The sequence below is a fragment of the Canis lupus genome, chromosome 2, assembly GCF_048164855.1.
Source record: "Canis lupus baileyi chromosome 2, mCanLup2.hap1, whole genome shotgun sequence".
In the NCBI taxonomy this organism is placed as follows: domain Eukaryota; kingdom Metazoa; phylum Chordata; class Mammalia; order Carnivora; family Canidae; genus Canis; species Canis lupus.
In genome coordinates, this window is record NC_132839.1 from 17,060,555 (window position 1) to 17,073,728 (window position 13,174).

Genomic DNA, 13,174 nt, shown 5'->3' on the forward strand with positions numbered 1-13,174 from the left:
GATAATGTGTGTGAAAACCTGTGGTAAGGCCATAAAGCCCTGATGATAAATAATACTGGAGGTGGGTGTTATTCTCATTTATATGCTAAAAAAGAGGTTTTACAAAGTTGGCCATTTGTCCAAGTTTACTTTACTGTACTTCCGAACTTGAATCTTTCCTTCGCCCTTTCCCATCTCCCTCCTATTCTCCATCCCTTTGTCTTTCTTGTGACTCACCGAGCATTTACCATCTTCTGGGCCCTTTGCTTAGATGGTCAGGACGAAATCCTTTCCTTCAAGGAGGCCGTAGCCTTCCATGCAGGCTACCTGATGTTCACTTGGCATTTTCTTCATCATATATTTGCCTCTCAGAATTCTGTCATTGGCACTGGACTTTTGTCAGGAAGCTGGCCACTTTCATCCCACCTAGAAAACACACAAACCCAAACAAGACTTGGGCCTGTTCTAACAGGGGGGTGGTATGTAGCAGTTGAGCATGGCTTCCCTGTGGACGTATGGGTCATAGGGATTTTGTAGAGAGTTGCCTACTTGTGTAAGGGTTGTTGGGATTTGACTCCTGGGAAAAAATAAAAGGGAAGACTAAAAACGGCTACAGACTATCTCCAGGATATTAGAGTGAAGCTAACCACATAAAAGACACATGACATTTGCCTGTGAATAGATAGACTGAGCATTTTGGTTCTTATGCTGGTTTTTAGCTGCCAGTGATTCTTGTGGCAACCATCCAAGTTTTCAGGACACTATCACATTTTTAAGTTTTCCTAATGAATTATAATAACATTTCTGTAGTTTACATCAAATTGTGTTGAATGGCATTTTTAGCAAATTGTGTCACTTTGTGAATTTCCAAATTTTACAAAATTTCTGTGCCAAAAAATAATCAGTGAAAATGATTTTGTGTGAAACTTTTTGAAAGCCAAGTTTAGCTGATTTTGCTAAACAGCACAAGCAAACAATTTATTCAGTCTTTCTCCAAGTCCTTTTTCTGTGCCTTGTTCTTTGCTTCCAGACCCTCTCCCTCCTCCCCCTTTCTAAGCTTCTTTCACTCTGTTTACTGGCCTTTGTTTCTGCTTCTAGTTTGTCTTTCTCTAACATTATCTGCCCTCTCCGCACCCCTCCACCCTTAGCTATACCAAGCCTTGGGCTATGGTTTTGGGTTGAGGGTCACGGAGGTCATGGATTTTCCACTGAAAGAAAGAAAGAAAAAAGGGGGAGAAAAAAGGAATGATCACTTTTGCTCTCTCTTCTGCCCTTGGTGCTGAGAAATTCACTTGAGATCAGTATCCCAGCCAGCATTATTACTGTGGGATGGAGACAAACACAGTGCTCACCACAAGAAAGGCCATAATAATGTTGCTGAGGATAAAAGAACCTACTTCTCTATGCCTGGACTCGTATTTTAAGATCCTTGCATGTGGGTGGTTAGACTACGGTACTAGGTTTTTGAGCATGTCCTTCTGAACTGCCCTGACTGTTTCCCATGGGAGAAACAGTGAAGAGGAGCGGAGACAGCATGCATTTCACAGTCAGGGGTCCTGGGATGAATCCTGGCTCGCCAGCCACTTAATCCTCCCAGTGTCAGTATTCTTTGCTACCAAATAAAGAAACTAGCTTGATATAGCTCCAACAGTATTGCTAACAACGCAGTTCCCATTAATTGAATAATTACTATATGCCAGACGTTCTATTAAATACTTACACGCCTTGTTTCAAACTCTTTTTACAATACTAGGCAGTAGCAATTATTACCCCCATTTTATGGATGAGGAGACTGAAGTTTGAAAATATTAAATTACTTACCCTCAGCCACTCAGCTGTGAAGTGGAGTTGGGTTTTGGACCAAGGTCTGTCTGATTCCAAGTCCCATTCTTGAAACACTAGGTAGAAATGATGATGAGATAATACAACCCAGAGTATCAAACATACAGGAAGGGGTTATTCTTTTGTTTTGTTTTGAATTTTTTTTTTTTTTTTAAGGCTAGAAATCCCAGAAGGCATGAAGTTAGCGTCAGTTCCTTCCCTGCTTTTTCAGTAATTTTCTCTCCTGGCTCCTGGACGTGGGCACACACCAGACTAAAAGATAGTGACAGAGCTCATGACCCAAGTCATAGGAGATATCAAGTCACCCTCAGCCCTAGTCTTTGACCATGTGTACAGTTTGGTAAACCATCTAGAAAATAACATGACACAGTAAAGCTGGGGCACTGTCTTTTCTCAGGGCACTGGTGTGTGCCCAGCAGGAATGGGAGAGGGAGATGGGAAGGAGACCAGAAACATCCCACTGCCAATTACTCTGAGTGGTATTCCTAATGGAAGCCACAGAAGCTTACAACGACTATTGCACCAAAGCCACATAATTATAGGACAGCACTATATCCCAGCCTCCTGTGGCTTCCATGTGTGTTTCTGGGATCCTAGGTTGTGTCTAGCCTGTGTGTTAATTCCTACCTGCTGAATACAATCTGGTTTGTAGGAAGTGAAGCATTCAAGAAGTTTCTCAGCAGCTCATTTCCGGGTGGGATTCTCTTGTAAGCCATGTGAAGCCAGCAACTGCACAAACATCTGACTGGCATGTTCTGCTGCAGGAGAATAGCGAGTCTGCTGTGAAAAAGATCATCAGGTCCCTAATCTAACTATGGCAAATGCTTTAAGTATGTCCGTAAATTTGGGGTTCCCTGAGTTTAGCTCTACCTTTCAGCTTTGCCTAGATCACAGTCTGTCAAATCACAGTGTTATTGTTGAGGTTTCAAGAGGTCTTTCATTATTTCATGACCTTTTCCCTAAATAGCACCTATTACTTTGATACAAGGATTTTTGAAGTGCTTCGCAATCTTTCGCTATTCCCTGGGGCCTGGGTCAACATTCCTGTCGTCTCTATTTCAAGATGAAACACAGAGAGTTTAAGTGATTTTCCCATGGGCTCCCAGCAAGTCAGCATCTATGCTGGACACAAACTTCTTAAGCTTCTGGCTTTAGATGAGCTCACTGAGCTGCATATTTCCCCCAGCAATTATTTATACACATTATGCATCTGACATGGAAATGCTGGTGCTTATTTTGCATAACGAGGAAGATATCAAGCCTCCAAGAAGGACTATTTCCTCAACACCAGCAGCTGAGTTCTAATGGGGATCTTGCTTTGTGGAGTCAGGGAGGGTCAGGGAGGAGGATGACCCTGGCCAGTGAGCACAGGCCTGCAGTGCGTGTTCTGGGTAGAGCTTGGTGAGAATGAGGTCGAGTGGTGATGGGTCACCGCCTCAATGGGAGAGAGATGAGGGACGGATATACATTTCCTACTTGGACTTTTCTAAATGTGAAATACAGTTTAATTGTGGAGCCCTGGAATCTCTTCCCGCCTGTTAGGCAACCGGAGACAGGTCCTCATGAAATACTGTGGGCAATGAAGCTTCTGTTCAGGTACCACGATAAATATGGGGTGTGGGTGAGGACAGAAACTTTTTACTTTTATGTCTGCCTTTTGCATTCAGAGCGACAGATGATAAAGAGTGTTTTAGAAAGTCTGCATGGAGAATTAAATACCATAGTTTGGTAAGCTGTTTCTTTCTAAATGACTTGTATTAATTGTTTCTTTGTTATAAAACTGTTTTGTCCTATTATAAGTTTCTCAATAAACTTTAGAAAATACAGATAACAGGGCAGCCCAGGTGGCTCAGCGGTTTAGCGCTGCCTTCAGCCCAGGGCCTGATCCTGAAGACCCGGGATCGAGTCCCATGTCAGGCTTCCTGCATGGAGCCTGCTTCTCCCTCTACCTGTGTCTCTGCCTCTTTCTCTCTCTCTGTGTGTCTCTCATGAATAAATAAAATCTTAAAAAAAAAAAGAAAATACAGATAACAGAGAGAAGAAAACAACCTCACCCTGAGTTCTACTACTCAGGGGTAAAGTATATTAAGATTTCAGTCTCTTTTTCTCTTTCTTAAAAATGGGCTTACTCTTTTTCTCTTTAAACAAGGATTGCATGCTAAAACGTGTGATAATTCCCTACCTATTTTATACACACATACAGATAGGATTATACTATGCACACTGCCTTATCAACTTGCCTTTTAAACTTCAATTCGATCTATTTTGAAAATCTTCTCCAGTCATTAAGCAGTCTTCCCCCACATCATTCCTGATGGTTGGATAGCATTTCATTATATGGATGTATCATTGTTTATTTAACTGATTCCTCATTGCTAGACATTTATGCTGTTTCCAAGTTTTCTCTGTTATAAACAGGCTGTGATGAAGATGTAAATCTCATTTATAATGGCATCAGATCATATGTTTTATTTGTATCTTCTAGAAGACCTGAAACATAACGTTGCTAAGCAATATCAGTGCTGTATGAATCTTTTCATGGGAAAACCTGGTCTGGGAGAGAGCTGCTGTGAATCTAGCCAGGGCTGAAGTGATCATATGTGGGGACAGCAAAATGCTCGTTCTTGTCCACTAGAAATGGAGATGGAGCCAATAAGCTAAGAGCCATATGTGGCTAAGGTAATCTGCGTCTCGCACTGAGCACTAGATAATGGTAGAAGAGCACTTAATTAAGATTTTGAACACATCAGTTTAAAAGTGCTAAAAGGTAAGGAACTCGTTTGTCTAAACTTCAAGCGCCCGAAGTAGTTGCCCGAGGACTAAGCACACGGTCTGGTGGTCCACGCAGGCCTTTCCAAGGCATGTTTCCCCAGTAAAAACAAACAGTAAACAGAAAAACTCCAAACCCTCACATAAGAACAACAATGACAATAGCCCAAACCCAACTCTGCCTCTGGTTTATTTTGTTTGATTTTCCATTAGCTACATCTGATTTTGCCTTTTCAAATTCAGCAAACATCAATCATCAAATGCTTTTGGAAAGACCAAGTCGCCCCGATGCAATTTTTTTTCATGGGTAGGTCTCTCCTGCTAAAGGAACAAGCCTCCTTTTTCTGTATCTTTCACTATCAGCTAAAACCAAATTTTGTGGGAATTAAAAGGAGCCCATTCAGATTGTATCAATTCTTACCTCAGTTTCCCCCCTCCTCCCCGAACACCCAGTTTTTGTTTTTGTTTTTTTTTTTTTGACACATACAACTTTCTATGACTTTCAAGCCAGCATTGATGATTCCTTGACTGGCAGACCTGAAGGTCTAGTCTGAAGGGCCATGTGATCTGAGCAAATTGCAGCAGTTCTGTGGATTGAAGTAATCAAAAACATGCATTTTGACTATTCAGACATTTATGGTCTATATCTTCTATAGCAGGACTCGGCGTGGCATACTGATGTCAAGCTTCTCCCTAGATAGTTTGGATGGCTCTGTGAGCGTGGTTGGAGAATAATATGTTCTGTTTTCCTTCTCCTTGGGGTGACCATTGTCTCCAGTTGGTCCTGTGCTCAGTGAGTCATTAATTAAACCCAGAATCTCTCTAAGTGACCTGTTGCAACGTTGAGGTTTATTCCCAACTTACTCTGCTTCGCTGCCTAATATCTGGCCAGTGTGCCTTGTTTTTATTTTTTGAAAATTTCCCTCCTTCTTCCTCGCACCACGAGGATTCATTTTTGAGATAGCAAAAGGCTAGGTTAAGAAAAACACAGCCACCTCCAGAGTGCAAAAACTGCAATAAACCCATCACCTCTAACAACGGCAGAGCATGAAAAGATAAAAAACAGCCTGCCAAGAATGTAGTAACCACCCATTCACTTTTAAATGCTCTCCACACTTCAATGCACAGACCTAATTACTTTTCTGCATTCCCAAATCCACTTTGCCCATACTGCAATCAGAAACCTGGCGTTAAAATATTTTAGACTTGGAGGATCAAGACTAATTATGGGCCTTAGCTGCACCTTTTGGTTTCTCGCCCCCCCCCCCTCCTCCCCCTCCTTCTCTTCTTTGGGTTACTTTAAAGCACGCTCCACTGGAAGAAAGGCTGCCCAGTCCCAGTTGGGGGTGAAGCCGAGAGAGAATAAAACAAAGAACAACTCAACTCAATTCAGTAAGCTTCAATGAGGCTGGTATATTTAATGTGAGCCCAGGGTTAGCCCACAGAATTGTGGCAGAATGAAATATTCTCGACAAAAAAAGATGTGTTTAAGGTCGACTAAGGCCCCATAAGGCTGTTGTTGGTGTTTAAGCAGTCCACCGAGGTATTTAGCACCGAGGGTTTCTAAACATTCCAGCTGAGCATTAAACTACAGCTTTACAGTAGCCGCTGAAAGGTTTGGGGGGCTGGGAGCGTCCCCTCCCCCTTGTATTGAAAGGTCAACAAACAGTAGGAAAGATCATGTCATAACAAAGATGAAGCCACCTATTATAGAGTCTAGTGACAGCTAATAGCACCATCAGAGGGACTAATCCAAGGTATTAAATAGTGTAATTGTTAAAATAATATCATGGTTATTAGAACACCCAAGCATGAGACGGTTTTCATTTTACATAACATGAAAGTGTTGCAGGTGAGCTTAGCCTTCGCACGACAGGCACTTGTTATAAATATGTAAATATTAGAAAATTGCTTCAGTGCTGCAATTTTTCTGCAGCCTGCAGAATGCATTTTTAATACGCAGATGTTATGTTTTGTGGCATTTGCTAAACTACTTTTGGGTGATTTTGCCGAGTTACACTCTTAAAAAGCTTTCATTCACACAAAACAATTTGCTGTGAGAGTTGGTGCTAATGTTTTACTTCAATGAGGCATTTTTAGTTTCATGGATTTAATAAGACAAATACTACCATGGGGGGAAAAAAGGCATCGTTTCTCAGAGATGAATCTGTGAAATGGCTAAGGGAGGCTGAATGCTTAGAGAGTGAGTTTTATGGAAACTGCAGCTCTAAGTTTGAGCTCTGGTAAGTTTTATGAGATTGGGATCTGAGCAGAGGTATCTTCGGTTTACATGGTTCTTACTCAGAATACTAGAAAGAAACATGATCACCTCGAGGGGGGTACAGATGTCACAAACACAAAAGAACCCTTAGCACTGAAAACACACCAAGCCACTAAAACGCTTCCCTCTTTCTTTTACTTTCCAGTAGTCAAGAATCCAAACCACAAGTAGTTCTGGAGGAGATGGTTTAGAACAATAAGATGTTTCAGATGGTCAGAGTTTGCAGGGCGCTTAAAAAAAAAAAAAATCATACAAAGGGCACAGACACTGGCTCACAACCACCAATTAAGCCTCCTTGTTAGATAGGTAATTTATTCCACTCAGAGGCATCAAATATCAGAGAAATCATGGGCCAAAACAGTAATTATCTGCAGGGAATTCAAAGGCTTTGAAAGCCAATAATTCCAAAGAAATAAAAACAGAGTCCTTTTCACTGGATAGACCTCGTCTTAAAACCTGTAATAAGAGTCAGGCCCTGGCTGTGAACCTGTACCCCGCTAGGAGAGAGCAGGAGGCCGAAGAAGGTGAAGGCAATATTCCTGGGGCTTTTCTGTATCAAACTACCAGGGAGAGGAGGTCCGAGACCGATCCTTCTGGGTGCTCTCCACAGCACACACAGTCCCGATCCAACAAGAGAACGAAGAAGGGTTGGGTCAGCCAAAAATGGGATTGGAGAAAAATCTTAACTTCCCAGCCTAAAGAAGATGACAAGAGACACTATTTAAAAAATCCAGCAGTTTAATTTAAATTTTTAAAGCTCGAGTGACATAAAATGATCTTTTCTAGGATTTAAAACAAATAATAATCACAGAATTTCTCAAACTTCGTGGCAAGCTCTTCTTAAGAGAAGCATGTATTCTTCACAATCTCATCTCCCTTGAGCTACATTCGTGTTCTGGAATGTCTAGTCTTGGTCATCTAGGACTAGCGAAGGTTTGCGTGTGAAGTTCTCCTTTAATTGCACCCTCACGCATTTTCTACCTTTTTCATGTTTTTTGGCTGTACTAAAAAAAGAAGACGAACCAAGTTCAAATCTGTAATACATTACCTACGTTGTATCTATATATTCTGTGCGTGAGTGTACTAGCCTTTGGTGTCTCTACCCTTTCGCACACATGGCTTCTTAATATGCTGTAGGGGGGGGCCTTGACTTTTACACATTTACTACCAATTTCATAGAAATTCATGGGAGTAACACCTACTTTTCACTTAACAAGGTCAAGGCACAAATCCACATGGCTAATTTAAATGATTTCTTTTTTTCCCCCATCATTATAAATCCATACCAGATGTGAGGCAGAGAGGAACGCCATTCCCTGTAGTTCATTTGCTCTCACTACCTCTGATGATTCTCCCATGGACTTCAGAGAACAGATTTGCATTTTCTACAGCAAACTTTTCCAATGAAATAGAGTTTTCCAAGATTCTGTTTTTGTCCTAAGTTGGGTTAATGTTAGAATTGGACAGTGCTGCGGTCTATGACAATCTAAGATACCGAATCTGGTCACTTTGCAGACTGAATAAGGTTCCTGGGTGATGTTTGAGGACTGTTGACAAGATGTATGTATAAGTAATCATGTAGCCCAGCTGTCATCCAACAGTGGCTTAGCGAATACCTCCTGGTATGTCGTCCAAGGGAGTTGGACTAGATCTCTTTGCTGCCCTCCTCCAATGCTGAAGGTTTTGTGATCCCATAATTTGTCCGATTGAGATCAAGATGTGTTATTATACTTAAAAGAGCACTTTATTTTCTGCCTTTAGGTATGCAAGAAAAATGTTAAATTACATTTATTTTGGTAATTAAAGATAAAATTGCCTGTATCTGAGCTGGCAGGAACATTGAAATTCTTACACAGCCAATGCTAAAGTGCCATTTTTAGCATTTCAAATTTCTTAGCACATTTAAATTCTCTCATGTGTTCCTTTTTCAGGGGTTTCAACAGGGAAATAGAGGCTACTCCTCTCAAAAAATGAGAAGCAAACGCATAGATAATGAGAATGCCCCTCACATCCCTCCTGCTGCCCAGAAGTCAGAGGTTGGACACTCGCTAGTGTCACCTAAGAAACAGAAGAAGGAGGGGTACACCAACTGCAGGCCCTCTTGCTGACACGTGAGTACGGTAGACGGTCTCAGTGCTCATTTAGGCTGCTCAGTCCAGTGACTCACTTCCTACACTCTTCTTTGTGCGGGTAACTCTTACATTGATATTTTCATCCTGACCGCTCACCGGAGTTTTCGTCCTACAGGATGAGATTGCACAGCACATTGGTATTGGTGTGGGTGTCCTGGGAAGCTCAACAAACTCAGAGGTAAACTCACTTTGGGTTTCCAGGGTCTCCTCTTGATGGTGTTTATTTCCTTCCAAATCGATGGCTTTACCTGTAGGCTTTTCCAGACCTGGGGGCCTGTTTTCCTCTTCTTCCTGGCTCGGGGCTCCAGTGATTAGCAGTAGAACGCCCATTGTTGAAGGGTCAAAGCCCTGAGGGTATTTCTCACTTGTTGCTTGTTCTCCTTCAGGCTTCATAATTATTAAATTCTTAAGATTTTGCCTTTAGGGTTAATGCTGTGGTGTCACTTCCTTTCTATCCCACAGCCCTCAGACCAGACCATTGTCACACCTTGCCTGTCCCAGGCAGCGGTCTTCAGCAGCTCACCTGGCCACCTCTTCCCTTTCTCTGATTCTGCTGCACAACACATATTTGTAACACACCGATGTCCCCGCTGAGAAGCCTCCGGAGCCTCCTGAGCTCCCAACTTCAGGCCTGGGCTTTGCTTTCCCAGTGTCTCTCCTCATCGTAATTATGGAATCATCCTTATTGCTGTCTACTGGGGCCCTTTCCCATCTATTTGCCTCCCCCCCACATTCTAACCACGTGTCAGCCTCATCCCATGACATTTTTTTGCTCGTTTTTATCCACTTTGATCCCCTTTCCTTTGAACTACAAGATCACATCTTATCTTTAGATTGGATGATTATCTTGGCAGCTTTGGCAGAATGGGAAGAACCGGGGATTGGAGTCACAGTCACATAAACTTGGTTCCAGAACAAGTTTCAACAATGTATCAGCTTTGGTCCTTTTACCTCTGGGAGGCTTTATAGCCTTTCTAAGAAATAAGATGGGGCGATTAGTAAACAGTATGGAGCATGCTAACAAATGTGGAAGTACCAGCATGTTATCAGATCCTAAGTGTTAGTTGAATTGGAGTCTTTGAATTTGTTTTTAACTCTATGTCTGTCTGTCTTCTTAATTTGGTTTTGAGCACTATGCTTTATACCCCTTTCTCCCCCTCAAAAGCCCTGGACATTGTTATGTGAACAGTTGTGGCCAATAAATAAATTCGGAATAAAACTTCCATTTCAGAAACTTGGCCTAGAGTTTTCCAACAAGGCAAGATAAAACTAGTCACATCTCAGCTTTGAAAATACCAAGAGTAGAAACAAATGACCACCACCTAACAGCTAAATCTTATATAGAGAAATCATACCCACACTAAATTCCTCGGACAGATGTTATAATTTTATGCGAACTCTTGGATCCTGACATAAATATATCACTTACTACATAGTTTATCCCATTTTCTTATAAACTAAATATATCAGTTGTAAGGAAACAAAGCTTTGAAGATACCCTAACCTACCTCCTAAACCATACCTATCATATATATACTGTTTATATGGGCAGGTATTGTTCTAGCACTTTACAAATATTAATTCACTTCACATTCACTACCCCTCAAGAGGCAGGCAGTGTTTTTATGGCTATTTTACTGATGAGGATACTAATCCATGGAGGGGCTGAGCAACGTGCCCAAGGTTACACAGCTAGAAAGGTGAGAGGTAGATTAGAAGCCAGGCAGGCAGTTGGCCCCCAGAGTCCCATACACTTAACCAACAAGCCATGATTCCTCTTTTGAACCTTTTATGCTTTTACTTTTCTCCTTGTTTGGCCTTCTTTCATTGGCTGGCAAGACTCTAGGATACAATAAATATCAGTCATGGCAATCATACTCTGCTCTGTGCCTTGACCTGTTGGGGTTGAAAGCGGGTCTGTCAAACTCTCAGAGGAAAAAAACTTCATGGGCCTATGGGATGGGAGAAAAAAAAAAAATCTCTCTTATGGCAGGGTAGAGATTGTTTCTTTTATGTACATTGAGTATTTTGCTTTGCCTCAGAGATTAAGAAAGCAGAATTGACATAACTGAGTCATTCTTTTAGTCACCACCAGAATCTCAAAAAGCGTGTAAATGCAGTGTCACAACATAATTGCCTCAGAAAACATATCTCAAATTGTCAGTGAGATAATAGCAAATTATATTGAATTGGCCAGTTTACTTAATTATATTTTTCCAGTACTGAACTCTACTTTCCTGAATTATAATTTTAGATTTGAGACAGTTCAGCGATTACTGAAGAAAGAATTTTAAATGGCCAGCATGTCCAAATAGCCTGTTTTTCTAGAGCTTTACCATGTTTCAAAGGATGTCGATGCCATGCCTTTGATGTCAGCTGATTGAGCATGAAGGTCAGACTCTACACCCATTTTTTATGTTGGAGTGTTTATGTTTGCTCTTTTACACAATAATATGGATGTTGCAATTTATCAGGCATGTGCTCAGAGAACTTAGACTACTTCTGATGTTGTTGCAGTTGGACATGTTTCTTACCTGAGTCCCGTTGGCCTAGGACTCTCATGGAGAAGGAAGGGCCACTGATTTCATACTGGTCTCTGCAGTCACATTTATACATCATGGAAAGACCTGGTTCGATGAACCGTTTTGTATACGAATAATTTTATAAGAAAATAGATACAACTTAATTGTGAGAGGGATTTTGAGCCCCAGAATCTTTTTCTACAACTGTAGACTCAGAGGAGGTTTGAAAAGTCACTCCCTTACATTTGCTAAAACTTACACTTATAAGTTTTTAGTAAGATTTTCAGTGGAGGCCCACACTGTCACCCCTGCCCCTTCTTTAGGATGAAAGGGGAATACTGGCACCCTCTCGTTCTGTATGTGAAAATGCCTTTGCTTTCATTAACCAAATGAAAATATCTGTGTAAATCTGAAAGTAAAGTGTTCATCATAAATGCAGCAGAGGGTGTGATTACAAGTCTATGAACTCAGATGTACAAGAAATAACACATTTTTAGAATTGCTTTGAGCCACCTATGGTCCATCTCCAAGCTTTCTTGTGTGCTAGACAAGAAGTTCATGACTTAGGACTCTCTTTCCATCCTGTGTTGTACAAAGGTCCCAGAGTCTTAAATAGCAGTACTGCATCCTCTCTGCCCATCACTGGCCACTGGGGCAATTTACTTTTAAAGACACCTGTTCTTTGCCTCTGGATGTACATTTCTGGTCTGGAGGTTTTGCTTCTTTGCTTTTGGGCCAGGTATCTTTGCCACTCTCAGGGGCCCTTGTATTTGCTTTCCAGGCCTACGAACCATACAGAGCCCTCCCTCCCTGATCAACCTGGGGCTCATCATCTTCTGCTCATACTACCATCAAACAGTGCATGGATCCCATTCCTCACAGGAGCTCTGCAGGTTCTGATCTCCTCTCAGGATGTGGGAAATCCTCCTTTTGTCTCTCTCCTCAAAACACCTGCCCTTGTTCTCCTTTCCCTCCAGGACACCTGACACAACATCTCCAATGACAACAATTGTCTTGTACCGCATATGCATTCTGTTCTGTCACAGACCATACCAGGACCAAGAGAGCACCAGATGTAACTCTTGGCTGGAAATGGCCAGAGAGAGGGGTAAGAAAAACAAAGGGAGAATAAGACTAAAATAATTTCTGTTAATTATCCTACCACTTTACCATCTAAATAAGTAAATGCCTTTATGCTGGGCTTACCTTTACATATGACAGATCGTAAAATCCCACCATAATTCCATGAGGACATGTTTATTATCTTCATTTTACAGATGAAGAATTGTTCATTCTCCCATTTAGACCAGCCATGAGGCCAGTAAGGAGTAGGGCCAGCATTTCGATTCAGGCCTGTCAGATTCCAAAGCTGATATTTTCTTTAAAAATATGCCACAAATATGAGACTGAACCGAAGTTTTCTTTCATTTCTTCTCTTTATGAAGAAAGCACCTCTGCCCCTAGAATATTTCTGCCATATTAATAATGCAGACTGAATCAGATGGCTTTATTTGCTTGGGCGTCTAGGAGCTTTCTGCCCGCCTGAGAGGTTCACTCTTTTGATTCCTCCAGGGCAGATTTTCCCAAAGAATGCCTCATGAAGCTGTGTGTGGTGTTTCAGCTTGGTGTAGGTCCATGTTGGACTCTAA

The 13,174-nt window shown here is 41.6% G+C and overlaps 2 long non-coding RNA genes across 4 annotated transcripts in view; one reads left to right on the forward strand and one right to left on the reverse strand.

Moving 5' to 3' along the window:
* The window catches only part of LOC140613070 (uncharacterized), a 658,442-nt gene that overhangs the window by 242,166 nt on the left and 403,102 nt on the right, over nt 1-13,174 (forward strand). The window contains exon 6 of the long non-coding RNA XR_012014181.1: nt 8,803-8,982. This is a non-coding gene — a long non-coding RNA (uncharacterized lncRNA). The remainder of the gene's footprint in view (nt 1-8,802; nt 8,983-13,174) is intronic.
* LOC140613083 (uncharacterized) lies at nt 105-12,508 on the reverse strand. 3 transcript variants are annotated; one of them, XR_012014206.1, is made up of 4 exons: nt 12,375-12,508; nt 11,538-11,630; nt 2,449-2,579; nt 105-405 (listed from the first exon to the last, which is right to left on the reverse strand). It is a non-coding gene; the product is annotated as an uncharacterized lncRNA (long non-coding RNA). The 3 variants fall into 3 exon arrangements; XR_012014209.1 differs by lacking the exons at nt 105-405; nt 2,449-2,579 and adding an exon at nt 7,282-10,955; XR_012014207.1 differs by lacking the exons at nt 105-405; nt 2,449-2,579 and adding an exon at nt 7,284-7,875.